The sequence below is a fragment of the Mya arenaria genome, chromosome 14, assembly GCF_026914265.1.
Source record: "Mya arenaria isolate MELC-2E11 chromosome 14, ASM2691426v1".
NCBI lineage: Eukaryota > Metazoa > Mollusca > Bivalvia > Myida > Myidae > Mya > Mya arenaria.
Window position 1 is genome coordinate 2192373 of NC_069135.1, and position 16758 is coordinate 2209130.

The 16758-nt window shown below is 34.6% G+C and overlaps 1 protein-coding gene across 8 annotated transcripts in view; it reads left to right on the forward strand.

Annotated features, from left to right (window-relative positions):
- The window catches only part of LOC128218214 (pleckstrin homology domain-containing family G member 7-like), a 187691-nt gene that overhangs the window by 105449 nt on the left and 65484 nt on the right, over positions 1-16758 (forward strand). The window lies entirely within an intron of this gene.

Sequence of the window (16758 nt, forward strand, 5' to 3'; positions counted from 1 at the left end):
CCTTATTTTGCGATTCGAGTATGTTCTGTGCTCCATATGCTATCTAATATCAACGCAGCTTTTTTTCTCTGACAAATATAGTTATGTCGTCCCTCGGAACGGTGTGGTCATGTTCAATATAAACTGTTGCAGTTTAAAAATATTGCGGTTGGTAATAATTTAGACAAGAAAAACTTAAATTAGCCACAAACACACGTATTCCTTTCTGTACTTGCCAAAACATATCTTTATTCGAGATATAATTTCAGACCACGTAATATCTTATCGAGTTCTTTTCTGATGTTCATATTTTTTTCTCTGGCGCGTTTACAATTAAAATGATGTTTTACAGTAGCAAAACCGCACTTCATGAATTAAACATTCGTTCAGAAATTCATACCAGACACAGACGTGGGCGTTTCTGTCTTGCTTCATATTGAATTAGGGGCTTTCGTGCGCCCACGGGAATTATAACGCAAAAATTTGAAAATTAAAATCGGTTAACTTTGTTAATTTAATGCAATTTTGTTGAGCACATGTTTACCTCTATAATCAGCAGGATCATGCGCTGGTTAATATGCACTTGATGTTGCCTGTTATAGATAGAGTATAAATATTCTGCCATTTGATACTTCTGAAAATATAGGTTTAGCATTAAACGAATCACCGACCTAAAATACAGAAGGTTAATCATATACAAACGAGAAGTCGTTTAGGATAAAAATTCAGAAGCAATGTCGATGTTAATGGTTCAACTTATAGGAATCCTCTAGCGCCGTCAGTTTGTATATCTGCTATTACGTTTTCTCACGTTCACTAGGGAGACAATCAAATTTCAGTGGTTTGAAGATACCCTGGCATACTTGTCCGAACTTAAAAATACATATTTGATGGAGAAAGTGTTGGCCGTCACGTAACGTTGAACTTTGTCTATTGACATATTATCATTGTAATATTTCTGATGCAATTGATCGTAGACACTCATGTCTCTGAAGTACTTCGGATATGTTCCATAGTACTTGTCAGTTATAATGATGACAAAATAAACGTCCAATTGGGGATTAAATCACTTTTGAAATATAGTTTTTGCTATATTTGTGGGGGGGTTTTGCTATATTTGTGGGGGGTTTTGCTACATTTGTGGTTTTTTTTGCTATATTTGTGGGGGGGTTTGCTATATTTGTGGTTTTTTTGCTATATTTGTGTTTTTTTTTGCTAAATTTGTGGGGTTTTTTTGCTATATTTGTGGGGTTCTTTTGCTATATTTGTGGGTTTTTTTGCTAAATTTGTGGGGGATTTTGCTATATTTGTGTTTTTTTTGCTATATTTGTGGGGGGTTTTGCTATATTTGTGGGGTTCTTTTGCTATATTTGTGGGGGGTTTTGCTATATTTGTGGGGGTTTTTTGCTATATTTGTGGGGGGTTTTGCTATATTTGTGGGGTTCTTTTGCTATATTTGTGTTTTTTTTGCTATATTTGTGGGGGATTTTGCTATATTTGTGGGTTTTTTGCTAAATTTGTGGGGGATTTTGCTATATTTGTGGGGTTTTTTGCTATATTTGTGGGGGGTTTTGCTATATTTGTGGGGTTCTTTTGCTATATTTGTGGGTTTTTTTGCTATATTTGTGGGGTTTTGCTATATTTGTGGGGTTCTTTTGCTATATTTGTGTTTTTTTTGCTATATTTGTGGGGGATTTTGCTAAATTTGTGGGGGGGTTTGCTATATTTGTGGTTTTTTTTGCTATATTTGTGGGGTTCTTTTGCTATATTTGTGGGGTTTTTTGCTAAATTTGTGGGGGATTTTGCTATATTTGTGGGGATTTTTGCTATATTTGTGGGGGGTTTTGCTATATTTGTGGTTTTTTTTGCTATATTTGTGGGGTTTTTGCTATATTTGTGGGGGGTTTTGCTATATTTGTGTTTTTTTGCATTATTTGTGGGGGTTTTTGCTATATTTGTGGGTTTTTTGCTATATTTGTGGGGGGTTTTGCTATTGTTTAAAACTTTGTTAAAGTTAACCGGGTGGTTAACGACTTTGTTGATTACTTTTGAACGTGAAATAGTTCATGATGTGCTAATATATTCCAATATAACAAGTTCAGCTAAAGAAGTTGTGTCAAATCTTGGAACAATGCAGTAAGGAATTGATGGCGTTAACAACACAAAGTTTTAAATAATAGGCCAGGCGTATGCTCTTTTTGTATGAACTTAAGCCTTTTTCACCCGTGCACTTGAAAGGTAGTATCACTAATGAGTTGAATGCAGGAAGGATTGATGACGTTTACAACACAAAGTTTTGAATAATCGGCCCAGTGTATGTACATTTGTGTGCTATATTTTTGTATTAAATTTAGCCTTATTCCCGCGTGCGGTTGTATCACTGATGAATCGAATTCGTTAATGTTTACCATTATGTTAGATCATAAAATGAGCGCAGACGAGTAGCAGCACTATCAAAGAAAATATTTGTAGAGGGAGGGACATTGCAGAGCATGCTTTATCTATCAAAAGAAGCTTAAATATGTTGAACATTTTGATGTCGGTGAATAACAGCAACTTCCATAGCTATTGAAGGCAGCATACTCAGCTACACAAACCTTGACAGATACAACCCTTGGAGAATATCCACAAACTATGTTTGACATAAACATTCGAGCTGATGTCTTAAATACATTTATAGCGCCCTTATGTCACCTGCGGCTACCCTGGTTCTCAAAATAGACCAAAACACATAACAATAATGCCGTCACATAATTGTTTGACTTTCTGACATGCGTTAGTAAGAGATATTTTTAAGTGAAGGAGCGTACTGTACAGGATACAAGATATACATGATCCAAAACACTTTATTTAAGTCGGGTTTATGATAACGAGAAACATTAGCTCATTGGGCTATGAATACAAACATAATTAACAAAACAAAACATAGCAATGATCTGGTGGCCTGGTAATAAAAGCATATATTTTTAAATGGGTTACATGTTGGAGAAATATGATGGTCAGGATAAGAGCACTGTATACAATGATACGTCAACTAGTTTTCCCGGCTGTACGAACAGTCCACAGGCGCACGGTTCAGCTAGTTGACATACCAATGTAAAATGGTTAGTTCTTTCAAAAGTATAAATTAAGGCCAATAATAGCAATATACATTTGATACAGCAAAGTTGTAAGCAGCATTATGTTCATTGGTAAATACAGCATGGTAGAGTAATGTGAAGTTTGTAAAGAAACGTTATAAATTAGCTTTCTTTTTTACTTAGCTTGCTAGAAATAATCTTTGGAAAGTATTTCTACGAGGTACTTAAGACAAAGGATATCATCTGTTTAGTGAAACACATCGTAATTCTTATTTTATTCTTATTGATAAGTTATAAAGATTATTTGCACGTTGATCATTTGCAAGAGGAAATTGTCCAGGTGTGTATCAGCCTTCTATATTCTAGGTAGTTGCGGTATGGCCTTATTTTCTTGGGGAGGCTTTTCCATACATAACTGGCCTCAAAGCGGATATTTCTTCCAATATTAAGTTGTTCTTACTTATGGCTTTTCTATCTGAGGCTTAAACGCTACAAAGTTTTCAACATGTTCTGATGATATATCGTACTGAGTACTACAGGCAGTTTAAACCGTGCTTAGATGAAATGTTGGCTATTGAACTTTATGAATCAAAATTGAAGTGTAATCATTAAAGTCAATTTAAGCTCTGTACTAAATTGTTGGGAAGGACTACAAATCATATTTAACCTTACACGCTGGAACTTGATAACTTACGGTCTGTGAACTTAATTCAATGGACAACATAAGTATTATTTTATATTTTCTTTTTTTATACTCTCCCTTCTTCCATCTGTAATACTCTTGTCCGGGAATAACTACTGTTAGGTTTGAAACAAAACTTGGTAAATAGATAGATGGATGGCAATGAGAGGAACTTCTATGTACAAGACCTATAATCCTATCATGCATATTTATTAAGTTATTTCCCCTTTTCTATATATTGTTTTCATAATTGGTGTTTGACGTGGCCATAACTTCAAAACTACCGATGGTATTTAAAAGGTATAAAACCATAGGTATAAACCCCTTAACCATAGTTTTCATAATTAGTGTTTGCCCGAGCCATATCTTAAAAACTACCAGTGGGAATAAAAAAGGTATATAGATTGCATTGAGAGGACGTGCAGTGCACACGAACTATAATCATATCATGTACAATTATTGAATTGCCTTTCCTTTACTATCTTGTTTTAATGCTTGCACACCCTAGTCTAAAGAATAACTTAAAACAACCTGGCCCCGATTTCTCGAAACTTCTTAAGCTTAATAGGCTTAAGTCGCTTACTTCAATTAATAAATTCCAAAATACATAATGAAAATGGATTTTGATAAATGAAAAATGGTTGATTCTGATAATCATACAAATTATTTTTACATAATTTCTAAAATTTCTTTAAGAAGTTAATATAACACATTTTATGGAACAACAAAAATAGTGAGATTAGCTTAAACCTGTTGTAAGAGACTTAAGAAGTTTCGAGAAATTGGGGCCTGATGGGGTTTAAATACAACTTGGTGAACGTAAAGATGGCAGTTAAAGGAAGTACAATGCACTAGGACCATAATCATATCATGCGTATTAATTCAACTAAATCTGCCCTTTACCGTTTTCATGATTGGTGCTTGTCCGGGCAATATCTTGGAGATAAACTAAAGGGATTGAAATGAAACTTTAAATTTAAATAGATTACAATGAGTGAGTCGGGAAGCCTAGTAAGAACCTGCATTGTTTTCACGAGTTATTTTAATACAGACATTATTTTGATCTAAAACAAGCGTTTTCGAAAACGAGCTCTTCATTCGGTGCACAAGGTCGTTTCTAAAAATTATCGTTGAAACATATAGAAAACAGTGGTAATACTCACCGAATCGAGGACGTTTTCCACTCAAAACAATGAACCGGGAAATATGGACGCACCTGACATTACTGCCCTTGATAAAGGAAGCTTAAGCTGGTAACCGTTCAATCGCATTCTTTTAAATAATTTATTGTTGTTTTCGTTTGGTATTAAGTCATTTTTATGCCATCAATTTGTGATGTTCTGTTAATTGTTCTCAACGGACGCATTTTTTTTGCTAATAATTTTATCAGTACAGTTTGTCGCAGGTAAACTATGACTTTGTCGTTAATGGATATTTATTTCTGAAAGATATCCTTTATTCGGAGCTATGTAGAATATTGGATATATACATAATCTGATATACATGGTTAAGGCAATTTCTAGGGTTTCAATCCCAATCAGGGAAAAGACGTGGTGCTTGCGTGTTGCAGAGCGCAATAAAAACCGTACCTTTCATCAATGCGATGTATGTGCTATTCTTCATACAGGAACAATGCTGAATGCCTGACAAAAATCTAGCTGTCTTCGTGATTTCCAATCTAGCAAGATGTTCCCAAAGAATGTATCTGAACTCGGTTGGTGATTTTCTTTAGTGCCAAATCGACGCCTCATGTGACAACCTGCTCATATATATGATCAGTTCTTTCCAGATAATACAAAAAAAGAATTGTGAGTCGCTGGTATAATGGCTAGGTTTGCATGTAGGATCGTGAAAATTGCGTTCAGCTTCGACCTTACATATTGACGAAACACGTAAAAGCCCGCGTCGGTGACAAATTGCGGCAAATAATAGGCTTTGGAGTAGAAAGGAAAATATCTCCGTATCTTATCATGAAGCATCACATTGTTCCTGGATCTGCCACATAATGCCTGATGATGGATTAATTGCAAGGTTTCGCTGTATGCGTGCAATAGAGGGGACGTACACACAGGTTTAAGTGTGTTAACACAGAACATTACGTAAACTGCAATAGTGTATGATGCATTTTGATGCGATGTAATTTGTTTATACTGGAATATTTTAATAATTATAATGACTAATGGAGTATTGAACGAAATCCATTAAAAATAGAGACGATCTTTTTTAAACAAACCATAATAAATCATAGAGGAATATGCTATTGGAAAATTTATTGATAATGGTGAAAACATATTTCAGTAAAAGAAATAGCTGTTCAAGAGCTATGCTTTCCATGGTAATATTGTCAAGGGCGTCAGTGTGAACGAAACTCGGCCGGTGCTTGTGCAGTCGCAACGGTTAATGCAACAGACAAATCACGGGATTTACATCAGCAAAGATGAAGCATACTATACTTTAGGGTTCCTTTATTGAGCTGTAAGTCATCACTCATTGACGAACATTTATCAAGTACCGTATCAAGCTAGTGTCGGTGAACAAGGAACCATGTCGTTGTCGAGAATTCAGAGACGAAAGGAGAGGCCCAAACTTCGTCGCGGTTACACTGTCGACCAGTCATATTTCGACAAGGTGAAACTCGCCATAATTAAGGAGAAATCAGTAAGTAATGTATTAAATGAAAGCTTGTGTCTCGTCCGATTGCTTGGCACAGTAGATCCGATAGATTTGTTTTCCCTGGCTTTTTTTAATTATTCATTGTTGAATATAAATTGCACTCATCATGCACGATGTTGCACCGACTGTGTAGAGTATGTGCTCTGCCGGCTTCATGCCCCGTTCCACAGACAATATACTTGCACCCTATCTATAATCTGTGCTTTTTTTTTCGAGCAAGCTTTCATGAATGAGGGTAGAACGCACACCGCGATACATGGAGCTGCAGTATATGGTTCATTGTACAACATTGCAAACTTAATTCCTGTTTACGATACAAGATCAATGTATGGATGTTTTCTATTGAATCCTAACTGAAGTGATTGTATTTTTGGAAATGTAAACAAACATTCACCATTACAACAAGTGAATAGGTCTTATTGAAATTATAAACGAGCGCTTCAGCGAAAATGTATATTTTCAATCACGACAGTAGTCGTTAAAGTTATTGTTGAATGCCATGTTGTCATTGGCAACGTTTAATAACAATCGTGTGTATTGGTTAATAATTATATAATTTATCAATATAATAGTTATTGCACGGTTAGGCTCTGCCTTTTGGTCACCGTTCAGATATGTGAGTGACTGTTTGAACGGAACTAAGAAAAGCACCAACATGGTTCAAATGTGTTATGTCACATACGTTAAATTTATTGACTCTTAAGGCTAGCTCTGCATGTTGTTATGATAATACCAGTAATGGTACACCTTTAGTATAGTCTATGTCCTGGTCACAATCTTGGCTGAATGCTGCCGACATTCTAGTTGATACCAGAGTTAATAAACGACCATTCTCATTTCATGATGTATTCTGTATTCATAGTCACAGTACCCGGTAGTACGCAGGTGTAAGAAAACACTGCAACCTGCAATTAACAATTAATAGTTTTATAGTATTAAAATATTATCACAAATACATGTCATTAATGGCGCAACTGACATCATGAGCAAGGATCCAAGTCATCAGGACATTTAGAATGTATGTTACAAAGCAAACGCCACAATAACGTATATGTAGATCTTACCATATTATTAACCTTATAGCTTCCTCACTTTGCACACTCGTGTTATATACATCATTGTAAACACGGTAAAACACATCACATGCGATGGTTAACGAGGTGAATTGATGATCAATTAAATATGTCATGCAACAGTTGGCATTTTGACCCTTTGAGTAAAGTTTACAGAACAACAAAAGAACAACAAAAATGTTAAATACACTTGACTTCCAACGCGGGGACAAATTGTCAAAGAAAGCAACCAAGCCATTGGCAATAACTCTCTGAATACTTTTTGAAAGGTTAAAAGTAAGAAAAGATTGAATAAAGATGGCGTATAATGTTTTTAAGGTTCCCGGATGATATCACGTGACTATACGTCAGTATCATTAACGGTATAAACAAACCCTGTTACATTTCTTTTGTTGTCAAGCGTACGATATGTAATAGTAAGATGACATGAAGTTAAATTTTATGTAAGTATGTAAAATTCTAAGCAAGTAAGTATTTATACTCAAAAAAGACTATATATGGAAATTTTAAACGTTTTACTTTTCGGCCTTTCCCACCCATTGTCTATTTCACCACTGGGAACCTTTGTAAATGAAACATGTTTCTTTTGCGGCGTATTGTTAACACAATCAATGAAACTCTGAATGCTGTTGAATCCAGTGGTGATGTTTAGTAGCTTGTGTTTGCCTTGTTTCTGTCATGATCTTGCAGATCACCAATCACAAAAGACACCAGTCACACCAATTAACAAGAGCATTAGACCGTTGTGAAGCTTTTAAACCATTCGCTGATCCTTAGAATATACAATGCCTGATATTTTTTTCAACATATCGCAAATGAAAGTATTAATTGTAAGAATTCTGAAAGATTCTCAACGCACTTCGATTTAATAAACTGTTAAACATAATTTCGTCCAAGTAAGAAGAGTATAAATTAAGAATAAAACAGTTGTCAATGATTATAATTTACATCGTATAGAGTTGATATATTTAGATAAAAAAATAATATTAACAAAAGTGTAAACAATTCAATAGCCTATGTCCAAATTTATTCAGCTGAAGTCACTGAGCTTGCAACTCTAGCTGTATTGTGTCCGTCTGAATCATCGCGCGTCCAGTAATCTATTTTCAATCATCTTTCCATTTACCCTGCAGAAGTGTTTTTTTGGTAATCCATGCTATATTACTTCGGGAATATTAAAGATGTCAAATAATTCGGTGACATTTATCCATACAAGGCTATAGGCTAAGATTTTTGTATGAAGAATTGATCATCAATTTTAGGAAAGAAATTCATATCTTTAGGCTCTACTGGAGGACGTTAGATGTGGGAGTTAATAGCTCTTTTTCTGTCTGCGATAGCTTTTTTAACAACGTCCGTCATTGCCTTTGGGCAGAGTGTGTTCTTTTAAGGAGTTGTCTTCAACTATGACGGTATTTTTGCCTGCAAATGTTTTAAACGAATATGTGTCTGTCTTTGACGACATAAACCATGATATAAATGATCTGAGCTTTGTTCATAAGATAAGATAAGATAAGATAAGATAGGATAAGATAATCTTTATTTAAAGTCGGTTATGATAAACAAACAAAACTAGCTGATAGCAATTTTCCGACATAATAGATAATCCAGTAACAGACAAACAAAAGACCTGAAAATATTCAAGATCATAATATCACATGTTAATTAAAATGTTAAAACATAGGTTATAATGAGATTATAGGCTGCATTACCAGATACATCAAAAGTTACAAGATAAGACATATTTATGATTTAGATACTGGTCCAATGCATTAAGTGAAATTTAAATAAAAGCAAACATGTCAGTGTCAGTCAGTTCATGTCAGTGTTCATAAAAAGTAACGATTTGTTAAGCAGTAAATGGAAATAAAACGTAAGAGCTAATGCTGAGTTAGTTTGCAATTCGTTAGGAAAGCTAGAATATTATGTGACACCATAGTTACGTATTTCCCTAACGTTAATAGCCTCTCAAAAAGAACACAGTACAGTTTTTGCCATGGAAACTGACCCCAGATTGATTTTCAACGCTACCGACACCATCTAGTATAAACTTATGTGTACTGTAAGGTGTTCAGTACCTTGATTCTAACTGAAATTTGTATTGTACGGTACTTTGATGTACGTGAGGAAAGCGTACTGCCATTGAAGATATCAGCGGAATTAAATTGTAAGTGTGTAGGCAGTGATCAACTATTTGTATTTAATATTAAAAAAACCTCCCTCATACTTCTTGGAAAGTTTAAGTACCCACAGAAATTTTTCAATAACCAGATTGATAATAACCAGGTGGTTGAAATGTCGCAACAATCCGAGAACTATTATCTGGGAGGTACTTGCCTACAATTACATCTGAAGGTAACTCGACATGTTGACATTCGTTTTAAATTATCACTACACCGATCCATTTATAGACCTTTGTATTTGCTGTTTGGTTTTATCAAGTATCGTTTGTTTTAAAATTCCGTTAAGTGACGTACTGGACGATTCTAGCACACAATAGTTTGTTAATACATTTTATGTCAAAGAAATAATCCATTTGAGACAATTGGTGTTAATGACTGCTGGTGCCTGACTAAGGTGACATATAAAGCATTGGACATCCACAAGTGAAAGTAAACCGACGCAATTTGTTATATATGATCTTGTCTTCCGCTTCCATTCTATTCATGAAACTGCTTTCATGATATACTGAGCAATTATGATACAAGTCTGACTCTCACTAAAATCTTAACTTGGACTAAAGGACATAACATTTCGCATAATCATACTTTTCAGGAATTATTTGAAACCGAAACTTGGCTGATATTTGTGCACCCGTAATGATTAATGCATCGGACCTATCGAGGAATTTACAGGAGCAACAAATAAGTGGAATTCTATAGATACTTTCAGCGAACAAAGTACGATGTCATTGACGAGAATTCATAAAAATGGGGCGAGGCCCGAACTTCGCCGTGGGTACACTGTTGACCAGTCATATTTCGACAAAGTGAAATCCTCAATAGTTATTGAGAAATCGGTAGGTAATATATCAATTGAAAACTCAAGTTTTATCTGATTGAATGTCACAGTTGATACGCTAGATTTTGTTCTTCTGTTGTTGTTTTTTAATTAGACATTTCCATAAAAATCGTGGCGGTATTTCAGCAAATCTTAGATAAAATATTGTTCCATAAAATATGCGCAGAAAGAAAAATATGTTGCAAAGGATGTGTTTTCCACTCAAAAAACTTCATACAAAAACAATTTTAAACTTTTAGACCTTTCCAACCTTCTTAATATTGGTGAAGACCCTTAACCCTTCAGCGATACACCCTGTAAAAATATGTTGTTTTGTGAGGCGTCTTGTTTAGACAATCGATGAAGCATTGAATAATGTTGAATCCGTTTGTGATGTTTATGTAGCTTGTGTTTGCTTTGTTTCTGTTGGGATGCTCATCTCTTTCAGTTTATCAATTACAAAAGACACTTCAACAGTGACACCAGAAATGCATTAGGCCGTTTTAGCGCTATCCATTCGCTTATTCTGAGAATAACAACGCCTGCTTGGAAGGCTCTCTGTGTAGCGTCTTTCAACACATTTTATAACAGCAAATATACTTTTATTTATTTTAAGTTGTTTGTATTTCGATTTTCTGAGAAATTCTTCTCAAACGTAGAAACAAATTGCTTTATGCGACAACTCGTCCGATTAAAGACAGTAAAGAAGTGTTTAATAATTTTATTCCAGAACATGGCGTCGCTTAAGCATGCTTTTCTAGTACGTGTTTATTATGTATTTAATTCAACAACCTAAAAGTTGCATGTAGCTTGAGGTACCTGATTTTACTATTGTCATAAATGACTGGTACTCCTTTCTTTGTCTTGCACTCTCTTTCACTTTCGGAACTCCTCGGCTATTTCCATCGAAAAAAAACTCGGATGTATATGTATGGTTTAAAATGTCAGAAATCTGAACAGTTTAACTACACTGCGTAGTAATTTCAATTTAACAGTTGAACTAAAAAACTTTACTCTTTGGAATCTTAATTATTTATGCAATTAAACACTTTACTCTCAATCAATTTAAACTTGATTAATCAAAATACACGTTAACACTACTATTTATCAATACCAATATTTAAATTTCTACGAACTAGTTCAACTGATGTACTGGCATATATCTGAGGTTGTTTTCGATGGTAAATGACCGAGTAGTTACCAATGTCTCTCTTAGTGTGTTGCCTGTTTACGGTAACTGTAAACACTCATGATTTATATCTCCATATTGGTATTTGCGAAATAATATTGCGACCGTAATGACATAACAAATATTAAGGTATATGCAAAGCAAGGTGTACTGCAGTTAAGTCAGATAAAAACAAAACAAATAAAAACCGTGCAAACAATTCAATACCATATGTGTCCTCATTATTCGGCGAAATCAACCGAGACTGCTATATTCTGGCTCAAAACGAAGTGGTCTGTCTTGATACAGTTAAAGTATTTACAATGGATTTCAAAAGTAGTCCTGAAAGTTGGTATTTTTCACTGTTGTTATTTCACTGATAAAACTCCATATTTCATCAAAAGGCATGAACGAAAATACGATCTTACACTAAATGAGCAAATATCCTCAATATCTTCTTAGTTGGAGAATATGCGGTATGTTAGATGTGGGAGTGAATAGTCATTTATTGTTCTGCGAAGGAGTTGCCTCTTTGCAAAGTAACTTTTAGGAGTTTTTCTTAAGCTCTACTGATTTGTTTGCAACCAAATGCTCCAAGGACTGGGAAAACCTTTAAGACACGATACATATCTTCAGATTCATTTCTGAGTTTGGCTTCAATGTTTAAATCAAGCATCGCAGTTGCTAAATAGGTTATACATTATGCCTGCCGTGAAATCGTTACCGCTATAACAATATAACAAATAAAAAATATGTTCAATATATGAGATGTTTATAAAACAACATAAAGTACATTGTGTGTATTAAAAAGGACATCGAACAATGTGGTCAAATAGATTTATGTAATGTTACATTATAAATTAAATTACGGATTGTTTTAATAGTACACCTCCGAAAAGGCAACGTGTAGTTGCTTTCAGGGTACAGCACGTAACAGCATGTGAAATCACCATGTCTTCCTTCGGACTCATACATTGCAGTCAATGTCACATGATATAGAGCATGAACACTATATCAATGAACGTTATGCCATCTTGCTAGAAACAAAATGTAAACAATTTCTTATTCTCATTTGTACGCTGTAAACCAGTTATGAATGTATATACTTACGAAATAATACTTAAATGTCAGCAAGTTTTTAACACGATTCGTACATATCTGTATATATATTTCGTATTGCAATAAAAAGAAATCCTTAGAAATAATAAAACCCAGATTTCTCTTATTCTCTCGACTAACAATATTTAATGAAGATATACATCCTTGAGTATACAAGAATATAATATTCCAACAATGCCCGTCTCTGTTGAGTTGTCGCAAGCATGTTATCCTAATTTGATATCGACTGAGAATACAGTTAATGTTTTAGCATTGCCAGATAACTGTCTTTCCATTAAATGAGTTACGTTCTTCAACTATATACGGTATATATATGAAACTGCGTACGGTTCTTTGTATGTGTTTTTTTTTAAATAATAAGTGACCGTTTGCTCGCAAATAGTTCGTGCGGTACCCTAGTTTTTGCTAAATGTACTTCTCGGCAGAAGCTGTCGAGCTGTAAGCTCTAAAATGAACTATAAATTTTCTCGTTAATATTCGTTTTAAATTATCACCGTAACAATTTTTTTATAGATTTTGGTTTTTGCTATTTGGTTATCAATTATCGTTTGGTTTGAAACTCCACTAAATGAAGTATTTGAAGATTAGAGCACAAACTAGTCTGTCATAAATTTAGTCTCCAGGGAGTTATCTTGTACGTGAAATTGGTGTTCATTACTGCTAATGCCTGATCGAATTAATCTACTTTTGGCGACATAAGAATAATGGACAATCAAAATCGGTTGGCACCGACAAAAGCTGGTTTAAATGTCAAGCCATGTCGCCAGCTTCCATAGCATTCAAGACAAAACGTGGTGCTTTCATGATATGCAGAGCAAATGGTTTATTTAATGTGTAAACAACAAAACATACTAAGTATGACTACGACAATGAGGAATGATCAACTGCATCAACGGACACCGGGAGCTTTGTTCCAACAACTATACGTTTACCCTGCAGTAGTGCTTTTATTTGTAATCTATGCAATTCCGCTTCGTCAATATTGGAAATATCTTATTATTGGGTGACACTAATCCATAGATGAACGTCAGCAATGATTTCGAATCAAGATCTGCGAATTTAACATATATCTTCAGGCTTTTTTCAGGGATATGAGTTGAGATTATTAAGGAGAGAAGCACACAGCTTCATTTTGTAAACGTATCGACATCAACTTTAAGATATACACAATAGGTTGATGCAAAAAAGTATTGTACTGCCTAAGGTGGAGTTAATGTCGATGGTCTTATACTGCCTAAGGTGGAGTTAATGTCGATGGTCTTATACTGCCTAAGGTGGAGTTAATGTCGATGGTCTTATACTGCCTAAGGTGGAGTTAATGTCGATGGTCTATTGGCTCAACGCTGAAATTAATATCGATGGTCTGTTGGTTCCACGCTGGGGTAAATATCTTTGGTATGTTGGTTTCACCCTGGGGTTAATATCGATGGTATGTTGGTTCTACGCTGGGGATAATATCGTTGGTATGTTGGTTCCACGCTGGGGTTAATATCGTTGGTATGTTGGTTCTACGCTGGGGTAAAAATCGTTGGTATGTTGGTTCTACGCTGGGGTTAATATCGTCGGTATGTTGGTTCTACGCTGGGGTTAATATCGTTGGTATGTTGGTTCCAAGCTGGGGTTAATATCGTTGGTCTGTTTTTTCCACGCTGGGGTTAATATCGTTGGTATGTAGGTTCCACGCTGAGGTTAATATCGTTGGTGTGTTTGATCCAGGCTTGGCTTAATATCTATGGTATGTTTGATCCACTCTGGAGTTAATAGCGTTGGTCTGTTTTTTCCACGCTGGAGTTAATAGCGATAGTATGTTGGTTCAACGCTGGAGTTAATAGTCATGACCTGTTGGTCCCACGCTTGAGTAAATAGCGATGGTCTGTTTGTTCCACGCTGGAGTTAATTGCGATTGCGTTTGTTGGTTCCACGCTGGAGTTAATGGCAATGACCTATTGGTTTCATGTTAGAGTCAATATCGATGGCATGTTGGTCCCACGCTGGAATTAATATCGAGGATATCTTTGATACGCGCTTTGGTTACTATCGATGGTATGTTATTTCCACGCTAGAGTTAATATTTATGGTATGTTGGATCCACGCTGGAGTTAATATCGTTGGTATGTTGGTTTCTCTTGCCGAGAATCCCCACTATTGTTACGTTTAGAAAGACGTTGTCCAGGTACATGCTTTAATTGTACACACATTTTTGAGGTTCATGAAAAAAAAGTAACTAGACATTATTTATGTTTTTAACTGTTTTTAAACTGTTTGGCCTGGGTTCGTCTACCAGATGTTATATGTGCTCAATAACTGATTTTGAAAGCAATTATGCGCATCTGTCTATATATATATGAAGTGGATGCTATATTGGAAATAATAAAACGTAATACTATCCTTTGTTTTAGGCAAAATCTTAACAATAAAACTACTTAAGTTATTTTTTATATTTAAGTTCCTTTAAACGCTGAGCTTCTTTGATAATTAATGGTCAAAAAATGATTATTTTGTCATTGCATGCCTCTTATAGATATATTTTGACCAAGACAATTGGAACTTTTAACTGGTAATGTCTGGACAATACTTCTAACTGCAGGTGAAAGTAGAATATTTGACATCTACAAGTCCATGGAAATTGTCAAAATTTGATATATACTCGGCAAAGATGCCATGCGAGAACGCGTTCAAATATCGACAAATATTTATCAGTATTGACCTTTGCGTACCCTTATATGTAAGTAAAATGGTTTCCATTATAATTTTATAACGTCATTATTTTCTAGTTTTAAAGGGGGAAAGCGTCAAACCATTTCTATTGTTTCCGTATGAGAATATCCTCAGAACTACTGATGGGTTTAAAACAAAACTTGGTACATAGATAGATGGCAATGAGAGGAAGTGCTGTGTACAAGACCTATAATCCTACCATGCATATTTATTAAGTTATTTCCCCTTTTCTATATATTGTTTTCATAATTGGTGTTTGACGTGGCCATAACTTCAAAACTACCGATGGTATTTAAAAGGTATAAAAAAGATGGCAATGAGAGGACGTGTAATGCATAGGAACCATATTCACATCATGCATAATTATAAGGTTTTCTCCCCTTAACCATCTTTTTCATAATTGGTGCTTGCACCTCCTAGTCTGAAGAATAACTTGAAGAAAATTGCGGATTGTAATAAAATTTGTCGAATATTTGATTGCAATTAAAGGAAATGTAATGCACTAAAACCATAATAATATCATTCGAAAGTACTAAAAATATTAAAAAGGAACTCGAAATGTGGATATATGGCAATAAAAAGAAATGCATTATCAACGAACCATACTCCTGTCTTGCATTTATTGAAGTTATCTGCCCTTAAACTACTGGTATTTAGATTCTTTTTTGAAAACGGAATTTAGACCGCTCTCATCTTGGGTTTTTTTGGAAATTAAATTGCTGCTTTTTTACTACATTACTTGGAATTTAATCCAACTTGTGTATAATAATGATAATGATACAACCATTTACCTTCTACCAGCGCTTTGTATTGTATTTTCTGCTTTACAAAGAAAATAGTCATATTGGGAGCATCCATCGCCTCAAGCGATGTTCTTGTTATAAATTGCATTCTATCAAATTCGTTGAAATTCTGTCATTATGTATTGCAATGTTATTCGATTTTTTTTATTTAATAATAATTCAAATTATTGATACATCTCAATACTCTTAACATCGATAATGTTAAGCGGCAACTGTATATGCAACATATTGCCTTGCAGTATTTATGTTTTCATGCGTTAGAATATATAAATTAAGAAGGCTAAAGCTGGTAACAACAGCAACCGTTCAATCGTGTTCTTTTAAATAATTCATTGTTGTTTTCGTTTGGGATTAAGTCATTTTTATGCCATCAATTTATGATGTTCTGTTAATTGTTCTCAAGGGACGCATTTTTTAACTTTTAATTTTATCAATACACTTTTTCGCAGATAAACTAGGACTG